At 41.5% G+C, this 12,786-nt stretch overlaps 1 protein-coding gene and 1 long non-coding RNA gene across 5 annotated transcripts in view; one reads left to right on the top strand and one right to left on the bottom strand.

The window, feature by feature from the left end:
- The window catches only part of BBS9 (Bardet-Biedl syndrome 9), a 228,402-nt gene that overhangs the window by 198,102 nt on the left and 17,514 nt on the right, over window positions 1–12,786 (top strand). The window lies entirely within an intron of this gene.
- LOC310661309 overlaps window positions 7,732–12,786 on the bottom strand; it is a 29,371-nt gene continuing 24,316 nt past the window's right edge. The window contains exons 8-9 of one of the 2 annotated variants that reach the window (XR_014503870.1): window positions 9,406–9,491; window positions 7,732–7,746 (exon numbers count right to left, since the gene is read on the bottom strand). This is a non-coding gene — a long non-coding RNA (uncharacterized lncRNA). Of the gene's footprint in view, window positions 7,747–9,013; window positions 9,119–9,405; window positions 9,492–12,786 lie in introns of those variants that run through there. The other variant, XR_014503871.1, reaches the window with a different exon arrangement.

Here is a 12,786-nt window from a genome sequence, read left to right as displayed (position 1 = left end):
TGACTGATGAGCCTGTGTTTCTTCCTAATATATCCGCTCTTTCTACAAATGTTCTGCCAGCCACAAAGGCACATGAAAGTGAAAGACATGCCAGATTATAGAAGAGACAGAACATACCAGGGCGTCAGCCCTAAGACAATATAGTGTGTAAACCACGGCATCAATAACATCTGTGTTCAACTTCTAAAATTGCAGCTAAGTAGAACATTTTGTACCATGTTCACAAGCACCACTGACTCCTTGTTTTACGTTTGAGTGACAAATTAACCTGCCAGACAATGGAAGTCTTTCAACAGACTATGTCTTATTCCAAAACATCACGGCTTTTTAAGGGACGTACTTTTTTCTTGATTTCATAGCCACAGTGCTGGTAGAGCCTTCCCCACCTCTTTCTCCATACAGATGAACTGGTGAACTCTCCAAAACCTGGATGTTTGGACTGGATTTTAGGAATCTGCTTTTTGTGGATGCATTTGGGTGCTGTTGTGGCTGCAGTCTCAGTCTGAGACAGGGTCTTGGACTCCCCTCCTTATGGGACATGCTGAATGCATAGCACAGTTCAGAGTCCAAAGACTGATGCAGTGTTGAATGGAATCTTCTCAGCGGTCCTCACTGTCTCTGCTTTGTTCTACAGTCAGTGTCATTAATATATTAACACAGTGATTTTTTAAAAGTCTAGTTCTCTATATGGCTTATCAGACAGGATGCAAACTTGTAGAAACAGACTGTAGCTGAGACGAAAGCAAGTCATTCTTTTTAAAAAATCAAAAAATCACGATCCTTTCCCCCTGCGTAATTAGCATACAAAAAAACACCAAAGCAAATCATAACCAGGTTTTAAAAAACGATTTCCCACATTAGACCATATTAAAGATGATCTCATATCCTATAGTTTATTGGATCAGTTTAAACACCTTTGATCAGCACTCAGCCACAAACAGGGATTTTAGTGTCAGAAGCAACATTGGTGTGATGGTTTTGTGAAATATCCTTCACAAAGGCCATCGGTGTTTGCCCAGTAGTTCCTGCCACAACAAGTCAATTACCTGTGGTTGAGCTAATTTCAGAATACATTTAGTCTCTCATCCCACAGAGTTTAAAAAAATAAAAATATTCTACATGATAGGGCTAGAACAGCAGGGCGACCATATCAGCTCGGATGCTTAAGATTGGGAAGATAAAGAATCATGCAGAAAGAAAGTGGGCATAGTATAATCTCTTCTGCAGGAATATAAATAATGGACAGAGACAGCACAGGTGATAATCAGGTACGCCCCCAATCCAAAATGAAATTATTATTCTAAAATTCCACTAACAGCTCTTTACTGCTAGTTCTCATTTTCTGTCATGAAAACTCTTTATTTTTCTGTTTCTCAATCTACAGATCTCTCTGCAGTCCATCCCTGTTACCCACCTCTGTATCTGATAGCATTCTCTCTGTATCACCATAGATCTCTCCACAAGTGCCTATCTTTCTTTCCTTCTCTTGTTTCTGCCTCCAGTCTTCCATCATTTCTGATTCTGCCTCCCCCTTACCTGTACTCTTCGTTTCTGAGTTCACTAATACTAGCACACAAGACTCTCACTCTTCCAGCAGTTCACACACTCAGGTAGACCAGGGTGCAGCAAGAGTAGATTGAGTGAAGATAGCAATTGTTACCCACCCACTTTGGGTATTCCAGCAAAAGTGGAAAGGGGCTGTAAAAAGTGGGAATTTGGAATTCTCTTAGGTGGATACAGGCCCATGGGCTTTCTTCATAGAATCATAGAGTTGGGGCCACAAGGGTCATCTAGTCCAACCCCCTTTTTGCCCATTGTGGGCTTGAACCCACGGCCCTGAGATAAGAGTCTCATGCTCTACTGACTGAGCTATCCCAGCTCTAATGCCATCCCAGGGTTTGGTGTTCTATGAAACATTGTGGGTACCTCAACAGTTCAACCTACATGTTTCCATTGGAGCTGGAGAATCTTGTGGAGTTCTGACAGCTACGTTGCAAAGGATCCACTAAAACAATCAAGCATATTTTTCTTTTAACCTTACCTCGTCTAAACATGTCCAGAATACCATTCTTACAGTTCCTTTTATTTACTTCAAACACCGGTGTTCAAGAGCATATATCCTGAGGCAGGTCCTTCTCCCAACTCTCAACTTCTGGGAAGACCATTAGATCACATTTGAAAAACGTAGACAGCTGAAATTAGGTTACTTTATTAAAAATAATTTGCTATGTGGTAAGGCACTCCTGAGTTGCTCCTTACAGTGTGCCGCCTTGAGAAGGCAATTCTTTCCCTTTTTGCTTAGTTCATGTTTTCCACCTTTGGTTTTTGCCAGATTCTTGACTTCTACACATTCTGTGACACTGAATTCCCTGCTCCCATTAAGTGTTGTGTGAAAAATTGTTTCCTTTGATCAGATTTGAATTTGCTACCTTGTAGATTTATTGAAAACCCCCACTGTTGCCAGTTGCATAACACAGGAATGCCTGTTCTCTGTATTTTGTCATATTTATGCCTTTCGCTATACACATTTTTAAGGGGGGGGGGGAGGCAGAGTATGCTATAGGAGAAAAAAAGCATTCTCTGTTTGAGAAAGATTTTAGGTACAGTTATATCTTGTGTTAGCCATTTGTATTTACATTTTTTTCCACTTGAAGGGGAAACCAGGAAGCGAAGAATCTGCAAATTTTTAAAGCACACAGAGTAAGATAATTGAAGCATTGAAAGGTTGGGTGATGGGCGAAGACCGATGTGGATGTTTATCCAAATATGCTTCACCAAGCTGAAAATGTTAATAGCACTCTGGGTTTCTATAGCACCTTTCATCTGATGACCCAAAGCACTTTAAAGAAATTAATTTAATTAAGTTCTGTTGCACTCTCATGAGCTAAGTAATGTTTAAACAAGGATCACTTCAACCAGCATTGAAATGTAGCCACCCTTAGGGGAGAATGTGGTAACTATTCAGCAAGTGCGTAGCAACCCTGCACAACAGTTTTGGGAGATAAAGCAAAGAAGAATCTGTATCCAATCGAAACTACAGGGGGGGAACTAGGTGTGTAGCCTAAATTACCATTCCAGGAATTTGCTCAGGACAATAAGGGCAGTGCTTCTCTAACTGCCATTGAACCTTCCCAATTAAATGGCCAGAGTGAAGGACTTTGAATGCTACAAAAGATGTCCATCCCGCTGTGATGATCTTTAATGTATAACTTCTGGGCTCACTTACATTACTAGCAAAATTGAGGTATTACTGGGAAATTTCTGTGCGCCTTCTTGGAATTGAGACCAGATGACTTCTGCTGTATTATTTTAGTTTTAAAGAGGCTTCCTCACAACTTCATTTCGGGCAAACTCTTTACTGAAGATTCCGTCTCAAACAGCAAAGCCCTTCTGGGTATTTCTGAACTCCATGAAAATGAGAGCAGGTCTCTTGACAAATCTTTTCCGTTCACGGTGGCAGTTTTCACTGGTCCTCACTTGATCACTGTACTTCGCTGGCTTTATGGAGATGTTTCTTAAAGGGAGATGGTTGCTCGGGATACCGAGGCTTCTGTGGCTACGGTTATAAGACAATTCATCAACATAATTGATACGATGGCCCACCCCATCGTGAAATAACAATAGATTAAAACATGCAAGCAAAACCTAATTTCAGAATGAAATATACACCAAATGGTTTTGCTACAGTCATACGAACATTAAATTTGGCTCTTGAAGCCCAAATAGAGAAGTCTAACATATTTCCAGAGTTGTTTGGATGTCCATCCCACTTCAGGCTTGCTTCTTGGTGTGAGTTTTGGAATGTCCCCCCCCCCCAAAAAAAACCCTGTGCATCCTATTTTCCTGCCATTTAAAAGTGGTGTTCAAAGGTTCTGGGGGCCAATAGTTCCCCGTCTAGATTTCTTGAGAGATTTGCTGCTCTAGGGTATATGAAATCCCATCTCACCCCTATCCTGCCTTTGATCTGCTGTCCTCTGGTTTGGGACAAGAGCTGGTGCTTCCAGCTGTGTTGTCTACCTTTGTTTTCTGTAGCAACATTTGCTGTGCTCGGTATGCTTGAATATGGCTGGTGGCACCTCAGTATGAGAAACGTTTGACAGCCCCCTGGTCTAAGACTCCTTGTTTTTAAAAGTGTTCTGCAGTGTGAAACTACCAGTGCATTATTTTGAAGACTAATAGCAGTATTCTAGGGCATTCTATACACTGGACAGATCATTTGGAAAGAGGACTTTCACGTCATTATGATTATTGCCATTAGTGAAATGTATTGAATGGAGTGAGCTCCCATTAGTATTCTGTAAACATAGAAGATTAAATTGCTGTTTCCATCCAGCAGCAAATTTCTGCCTACAGCATGCTCTAGTGATAAATTGAAATTCTGCATTTGTCAATTACTTTGTAGGAATTTCCTTCCTCGCAAATGCCCTTCTCTAATTTTTTCCACCATGGTAAGATTTATTATCTGGTAAGACTGGACAAAAGTACATGCTCTTTTTCCTTTTCTTTTACTCCTTCCGATGCTGGTACCAATGTCAAGGCTTCTGTAGAGCACTAGAACAACCAGCTAGAGCTGATTACCTCCTAGCTCAGCTCACACTGTGACACGTTTCCTAAGATTTCTCTTAGGAATGTACCTCTCTGGAAGTTGTTGTCAGGGAGTTTATTATCCCAGGGGTGGAGAATTGGATCTGGCTGCCAGGTCAGATCCTTATTTCATATATCCCCTGCAGGCCAAGTTTGACAGGTTGGCAGGGTTGCTCAGCTGTCAATCACCTGACATCACAGTGATGTCAAATGCCTCCTTTTTTGCTCATGATGACAATCAGCTGATGGTCTGGGCTTAGGTGCTTTGGGCGCAGAGCTATGAAAGCTTTTGGCAATCAGCTGATCGTCAGGACCTGCATATTGCTGTGCACAGAGCTTTGCCTACAAGCCCTTTGGCCCTGATGCATCTTTATCTGCCCCCAGCTTGATAGGCTGGCTGTGGCTTGGCTAAAATGGTATCCCATGCCATTTTAGGAGGACAAACAAGCCTACTTAGGCCCACAGGGTGAAAATTTGCCGTCTCTGTGTCAGCCTCACATCCACCCTGTGAGGTGGGCGAAGCTGAGAGGCGGTGACTTTCCCGAGAGCACCCAGTGAAGATGAAGGCCGAGCAGGGATTAGAGCCTGCGGGAACTTTTGGACTTCTTCGTCAACCGAGTGCATACAGCGACTGGGGCGTTGAAATAAAAGCTGCCTGCAATATCTTTACTTATTTTTATTTCTGAATATATAATAATCTAACAGCTGCAAATCATCACTGCACACCAGCTCTATACAAAACATCTGATCAACTTAAATACAGTTTTCAAATAATCAATTACCCTATCACATCATTGCATTGGGTTCAGCAGGTAAACTCCCCCTCTAATTAAATTGTCAAGAGACCACAGGTGTGTTGAATTGTCAAGAGCTCACAGGTGTGCTGCCATGCAGATCAAGGCTACACCTGAGTAGCACCATTGACCACCTTAATATTAAGAAAACACAACAGGGACAAGAGAGCATACGGCTAGCCAGGATGCCTAGAGCCCTGTTCCATTTTTTCATGTTTGTGTTTATATTTATTGTTATCTGCCCTCCTTTCTGATTAAAGGAGCGAGAAGTCTGCCAGTAAATCCTAGACTTTGCCACTGTGGTAGGTCTCTGGTGCATTTCTCATTTCTTTGCCAGTACACATCTTTGTGCATGCCACACAGTGAGATTGTGGCATTCTGCCTGCATCGGCTGGCCATTTGCCTTGTTCCCCCACACTGGTCTTGGTCTATCCGGTCATGTTTCCTGGTTCCTGTTGGGCCTTGGTTTGGAGCCAGGTGCTGCTTATAGTGACTTGTTTTGGCTTGCTATCCATAGCAAACCTCCACGATTTCTTAATTAGCAGTGAGGTGAACCCTCCTACCTTACACTAAAAATACTGAAACAGAATATTCAATATGAATCTTGCATGTCAAACACTTTGAGGATATGACTGCAGCCAGGCGATTTTTGTCTTGCAGATTAATATTTCCCAATGTGCAAGACTACTTCTTTTGGAGGTGGCTATTAAAAAGAAAACCAAAGAGCTACAGAGTGCTGCCTTCTTGCATGGATTGTTGGCCCCTGCCGACCAATACAAATATTTATTCAAGGTTTAATATTGCATATTTTGACCTTTAAAAAGAACACCATTACATCACAGGGGAAACATAGACATTGACATAACATTGCAGTGCTTGGCTGGGAGGGAAGGAAGTCCCCTTTTTTACTGATCAAAAGAACAGGGGGAGGGGGCTTTCTGGATGTGTGTGTCTTGTGTGTTGTTATATGTATGGTGTCAATGGCTCAGGACCGCCTCTTTCCATATGAACCTACCCGGACCCTGAGATCATCTTTGGAGGCCCTCCTTCGTGTGCCTCCTCCTCGAGATGTCTGGAGGGTGGCAACATGAGAACGGGGCCTTCTCTGCAGTGGCTCCCCATCTGTGGAATGCTCTCCCCAGGGAGGTTTGCCTGGCACCTTCATTATACACCTTTAGGCACCAGACAAAAACGTTCCTTTTTAACCAGGACTTTGCTTGATTTTATTGACATCCTATGCCCTTTTAAAATGTGGTGGGTTTTTTTTGGGGGGGGGAGGTTGTTGTTGTTGTTGAGTTGTTGTTGTTTTGATTATGTATTTTGTGGTTTTGTGGTTTGATTTTGTTCTGCAAACCGCCCTGATATCTCTGGGTGCGGGGTAGTATAGAAATACTACTACTACTACTACTAATCCTGCAGTCAGTAGGGTTGCTACCCATCCCTAGAAAAATGGAATCATCCCCTTTTAGGACAAAAGTGTCCCCTGTCCAGTTGGGACTTCAAACAGGACACACACACCCCACAATATTTGAGCTCCTCCTCCTCAAAACTGCCTGGGCAGAGGGTGGATATGGTGTTGGGACGACAGCTTTACATGTTCAGTAGCTGTGTAAAGAGAGAGTACGCCATCTGTGATTTTGTAATAACTGTTTTTTTACAACAGCAGCCTTGGGAAGAAACAAGCCAATATAAGGACAGGCAGCATTCCTGTTAAATAAGAACTCAGTTGACCAGAACTCCCCTCTCTGACCAGAATGAAACCGTTTCTTTCAGCCCTTGACCAGGCAGCAGGGCACCGCGACTCAATCTAGGAATGTGAACTGGATATTAATGCCAATTAAGGACAGCTATCAAAAAAACCTAGAAAGGTTGCCATCTCTTCCCTTTACACAGCACAGCAGTAGCAAGGGCACAACAGTAGTTCCCATTTCACCCCCTCGTTTTCCCTTTAAAGAACTAAAATAGAGTAGCAAGAGGACTTTTTGCATTATGCTTAATGGTGGAATTCCTCTGTCCTATCCCAGCCATTCATAGCCATGTGTAATGCAATTTCATGAGTAGAACTCGCCTGAGATGCTGCACCAGTGAGAATATCCTGGGTGTTCTCTTGCACAAATGTAACATCATGATTTTTAGCAGTGGTGGCTCATCCTCTTTAAACGGAGAGCTACATTTATGCAGTGAGTTTTGTGAAAGTGTGTATAGTGAGCACTGCAGTTTTCAGGGCTGACTTCCAAGCTCCTTTCCCATCAGCTAGTCTATGCGATTTGAAAACATTTTCATCATTCATTATTCATTCCAGTTTTAGTTCTTTTTAAGGAGGTGGATCACAAAGACCTTTTGGCCTTAGAGAATTGGAGCAAGAAACCTATGAGTGTAACCAGTAAAAAAAATCTAAACCATAAGATTTATACATTGCTTGATTGTAAAAGAAAACTTTGTGTAAATCGGTTGTAAAATAGTAAAACTGAGAAATATTTACAACCCTACTTTAAAATTTAAAATGCTAAAACAGATGAAAATTATGTCATCTTTCATGTGGGTAGGCTTGTCTAAACAGGAATATTTTTAGCCGGCACTGGAAACAGGACAGTGAAGGTGATCTCAATAGGCCGGTTCCAAAGTGTAGGTGCTGGAACCATAAACAATAGAGTTCTTACAAATGTGGAACAGGATTATGTGGCACCTGTAATAGGGCCAAATATGTGTTTTAAAATGAAGAATGCTAGGGGCATCCTGACATCACATTGCATCTAGCAGGGATCCACTGGAGCAGTTAGTAGAATAAAATTTAAAACAATATATTTGGGGGGTGGGTCTTAAGTGGGCTAGTCACAGCCCATGGGCCCCAAGTCAGCCATCCCCGGTTTACAGCTTTGCTGTAGTGGATGCAACAATTCTCAATAGCTCCTATCTACCCTTTGGATGTAACAAGATTTGTTTGTACTTAGAAAAATTTGGTACAAATCCAACAAAAAAATTCAAATCTGTTTATTTTTCTTTCATTTCAGATAGTGTCTATTTTCAGTCCTGGAAACACAGAAATTGAGCACTGTTAAATTGCCCAAAGACTCTAGTGTTTTCAGTTCGTTTGAAATTGGACAACACATAATTTAGCCCACTTTAGTAGCCTGAGTAAAGCAAGGTCATGGTAGCATAGAGACTTTATTATTTCGGAAAAAAACTGAAGTTTATGGGTGAAACAGATCAGAAACACTTGGACTGAAACTCACCTGCTTTCAATCTGCTTTAATAAACACTGCATTTACAGTACAAATATCTCCAAAAGAAATGCTCTTGCTTCATGTTACATGTAGGTGAAATACTGGATGCTTTTTCCCTTTTCACCTACTGTATTTGTGTACACAGAGAAGTTTTAGCCCAATAAAAATAAAATAAAGGAAATGAATCAATTATATGATGAGGCCATTCTTAGTGTAAAACTAAGCTGCTGGAATATTTTGTCTTCGAAAGCCACCTAATTTTGGTTCTTGTGTTTGTCAAGCTGTACTTCACTTTATCACTGTGGAAACACCCTAAAAATCCTTTCTCTTTATGAGTAGCTGATGAAAATTATTGTTTTGTTACTACTCTTACCTTAGATTCAACTAATGCGGCAATTATATATTTGTGCACAAAAGTTCATGAGGGGGAGCAAGCGAGAAACACCCTGTAATCTCAGAAATTCTTCCACACACGTGGAATGAAATGTGTAACTAGCAATCCATTCAGAGTCGCATCTATTGGAATGGACAGAATATGAACAGATTCAGACTCTTACATACCCCTTTTCTGTTACAGTAAGCCCACAATGTAACACACATTTCACTTGGGCACATGCAGCTTTACATGCATGGCAGTTAAAAAATAATAAAATAAAAAGGGAGTGGGAAGTGGACAGACGTCTGGGGAAAAAGACTTTGGCAATCCCACCCACCTTTGACAAACACCTTAGTTTTGACTAACACAATTTTGGCTTTAGGTGTGATCCCCGGGAACATAACCCCTGCGTAAGTTGCATGCTTACCATACTACAGCTTAGTCGGTTTTGGCTGTACAAAATCAAGAATGAATTCCTGAAGTTGAGACTATAGATGCAGTAAGCTGGACAACCTGAAATAGCAAGTATACCTATATTTTTCCCCATAGGCACATTATCCCATAAGCATACTTTGCCCTGGAAAGAGTAATAAATTGCTCAAGACCCTCAAATAAGCCCCTTCCTTCAGGGTATCCTGAAAGTTGTTAACTAAGTCTTAAACTATTAGCTCTTTACAAACCTAGACCCTGGGCCACCCTCCTTTTTATACTCTAGCCTGTTTTCCCTTCTGCAATGGGATGCCTGCCAACAGCTTTGGCTGGTGGCCCAGCTGCACCTCTGTCAGGACACAGATAGCCTAACTTCTATTGTCGACGCTCTAGGTTAGATTACCGCAATGCGTTGTTCATGGGGCTGCCTCTGAAGATGGTTCAGAAACTTAAGCTGGCCAGGTTCCTCACCGGGGTAAGATGGTTTGAGCATATTACATTGATCCTGACCCTACTGCGCTGGCTTCCAATTAGTTTCTGGGCCCAATTCAAAGTGCTGGTTCTTAACTATAAAGCCTTGAACTGCTCGGGACTACAATACCTTACGGTCCACCTCTCCCCATAAAAACCAGCCCAGGCCATGCGGTCATCCTTTGAGGCCCTTCGTTGTGTGCCTCCTCCACAAAAGGTCCAGAAGGTGACAACATGAGAGAGGGCCTTTTCTGCAGTGGCTCCCCTGTTGAATGCTCTCCCCAGGAAGGCTCGCCTGGCACCTTCATTGCATATCTTTAGGTGCCAGGCAAAAACATTCCTTTTCTCTCAGGCCTTTGGCTAATTAAAAAATCTATGGCCTTTTAAACTATGTGTGTGGGGGGTTATTGTAATAATGATGATGGTGATGATGATGATGATGATGTAATTACACATTGTAAAACCCGAGGAATTTATCAGGACTTTTATTCAAGGTACCCCATACAAAGCTTGGGACTTGAACCCAGTATTAGAAGATGTTGATGCGGGCTACATCTGCAAGGAATAACACCCCTTCAACTTAGAGTAATTTCAGGAAAGGACCATGGGAGTGAAAAATTACTCTCATGGTGGTACAAGTGAAGCCTCATAGAAGAAAAGAGGCCTTGTGATGAGGTTTGGCTTATCCCACAAAGAAAGAGCTTTGATATTTCGTTGTGATGAAAACAGCTAGCAAGCCAGAAGCCAAGGTTAATAAAAGTTTTGGAATTTCAGAGAATGGTTTAAGCCACAGTTGGAATTATTGTTATTGCTGCATTAAATCAGGATCCTCAAAATGCCCGGAGTTACTTTGACTGATTAACTGAAGTGGCCATGAATGAGAAAACTGTGGTGATTTGTCAGAGTGTGGTTTCAAACATACGGTTAGGTGTGGCTGTGGCCAGCACAGGCAGACATTGCTTTGGATGCTGTTACAGATAGAGAACAGCATTTTTATAAATATATCTGGTATTTTCAGAATCTGGCAGATCTGAGTTTGGTTTGGATATCTCTTATGTGTCTTGGCAGGCATATATATTGCCGTGTCCACAGAGCAAACTCCATTAATGGCTGAAGTAACACCTACTGGTGAGGCCCATTCAATCAGCTACAGGCAGCTATTGACTCATGGCTTCAATTGACTCATATATCACTGAACTTTGCGACCACTTTCTGTTCCCAGCCCCAGTGCCAGCGCATGTCAGGATTGGAACACATGCTGACTTTTTAAATTAGCCTTTCGAACAAGGTGGAACACTTCTACTCTGACTTGCAAGCTGATGAGAGATTGCGCATTCTGTGTCAGGGATGATCAAAAGCTATTATTCATTTCATGTGCTAATTATATTATTATTTTCCTTTGAAAGTGGCTGCCTCCCTTAACTTTTTCCTTTGTGTGTGTATTGCCTGTGGCAGTTACCGCAGCCAAATGCAGAGCCCAGTTGGTTGCTTCTTCCCCAAACAAGCCTGATGTGAGCCTCCACTGAGGACCATCTCTGCTCCCCAGAAAGGGAGGGCAGCCTTCTCCAGATCCTTCAGTCATCCTTCCAGACACTGTTAGGCTCTGCAAACTGTGCACTAAATCCCCATACCCATTGGAGGCTGCTGATCTGATCAACAGAGGGAATTTTTTTAAAAAAATAATAATATTTATTGCTTTTTGCACAATTTAAACATTGCAAAACCAAAAAACAAAAACAGAAAAATAAAAGCCAATACAATACAATAAAAGGGGAAAAAACACACACTACATAACACTAAACACATAACCAAACAAAACAATTTAAAACACTCAAACAATTTCAATATCTTTCATTCACTTGTTTCCCCGACCTCCTCACACCTCCCTTTTTGTATTCTACTTCTGTCAAATGTTTCAGCAATTCCTTTCCATCTTCCTCTGTTATCTGTCAAATACTTATCTTAACACATTCTAACCTTATTTTACTTTTAAAGTTCCATTAATCTATTTATACTTAAATCCTTATAACATTTCTACTGAAGCCATATAACTTCATTCCAACATTTTAACATTCATTAATTTTGCAGTATTTCTGTAGATAATCTTTAAATTTTTTCCAGTCTTCTTCCACCGACTCCTCTCCCTGGTCTCGGATTCTGCCAGTCATTTCCGCCAGTTCCATGTAGTCCATCAGCTTCATCTGCCATTCTTCCAGCGTGGGTAGATCTTGTGTCTTCCAATACTTTGCAATAAGTATTCTTGCTGCTGTTCTTGCGTACATAAAAAAAGTTCTGTCCTTCTTTAACACCAATTGGCCGACCTGATCAACAGAGGGAATTGTGGCTTGGGACACTGGCATAACTGCTTATAATCTTCCTGTCCTTGTTATTTTAATTTTCTGTTCATCTTTTCCTCAGCCACTTGTCTCCTTTACTTCTGCAGGCCTCTGTGAGTTGATATCTTACTTTAGCTTTAGAGGCCAGAAAGCAGACAGATATTTACTATTCATACTGTGATTTAGAGTACTGGTCTTCCACTGGTGGGTTGGGACCCATTAGTGACCTTAGGTGGATCGCAAAAGGAGCACGGCCACCATGCAAATATAGGGTAAAAAATTCAAGAAATGGATCCCCAATTGCATGTTTGGCTTGAAAGTGGGCCCTGGATCTGAAAAGGTTGAAGCTACCTGATTCAGAATGTCAAAAGCCTTGGGCTTAGTTTATGGGTGTTTTTAATTATATTTTGGATTGATGTTATCATTTTGTAGGTCATAAGCCGCCTTGATATTCTTTATGAAAGCGCAGGTTGTAATATTTAAATAAATATCTCATTAATCCTTTTATTATAGCCCTGTTATTGTAAGTTCTTTTTATCCTGAAGTGCTCAGGCTGAGAAGCAGTTTGCAGA

This window comes from Podarcis tiliguerta, assembly GCF_965153285.1.
Source record: "Podarcis tiliguerta genome assembly, chromosome: 12".
NCBI classification, from domain to species: Eukaryota; Metazoa; Chordata; class Lepidosauria; order Squamata; family Lacertidae; genus Podarcis; species Podarcis tiliguerta.
Note: the sequence above shows the minus strand (reverse complement) of the source record. Positions and strands in the feature narration are given on the sequence as shown.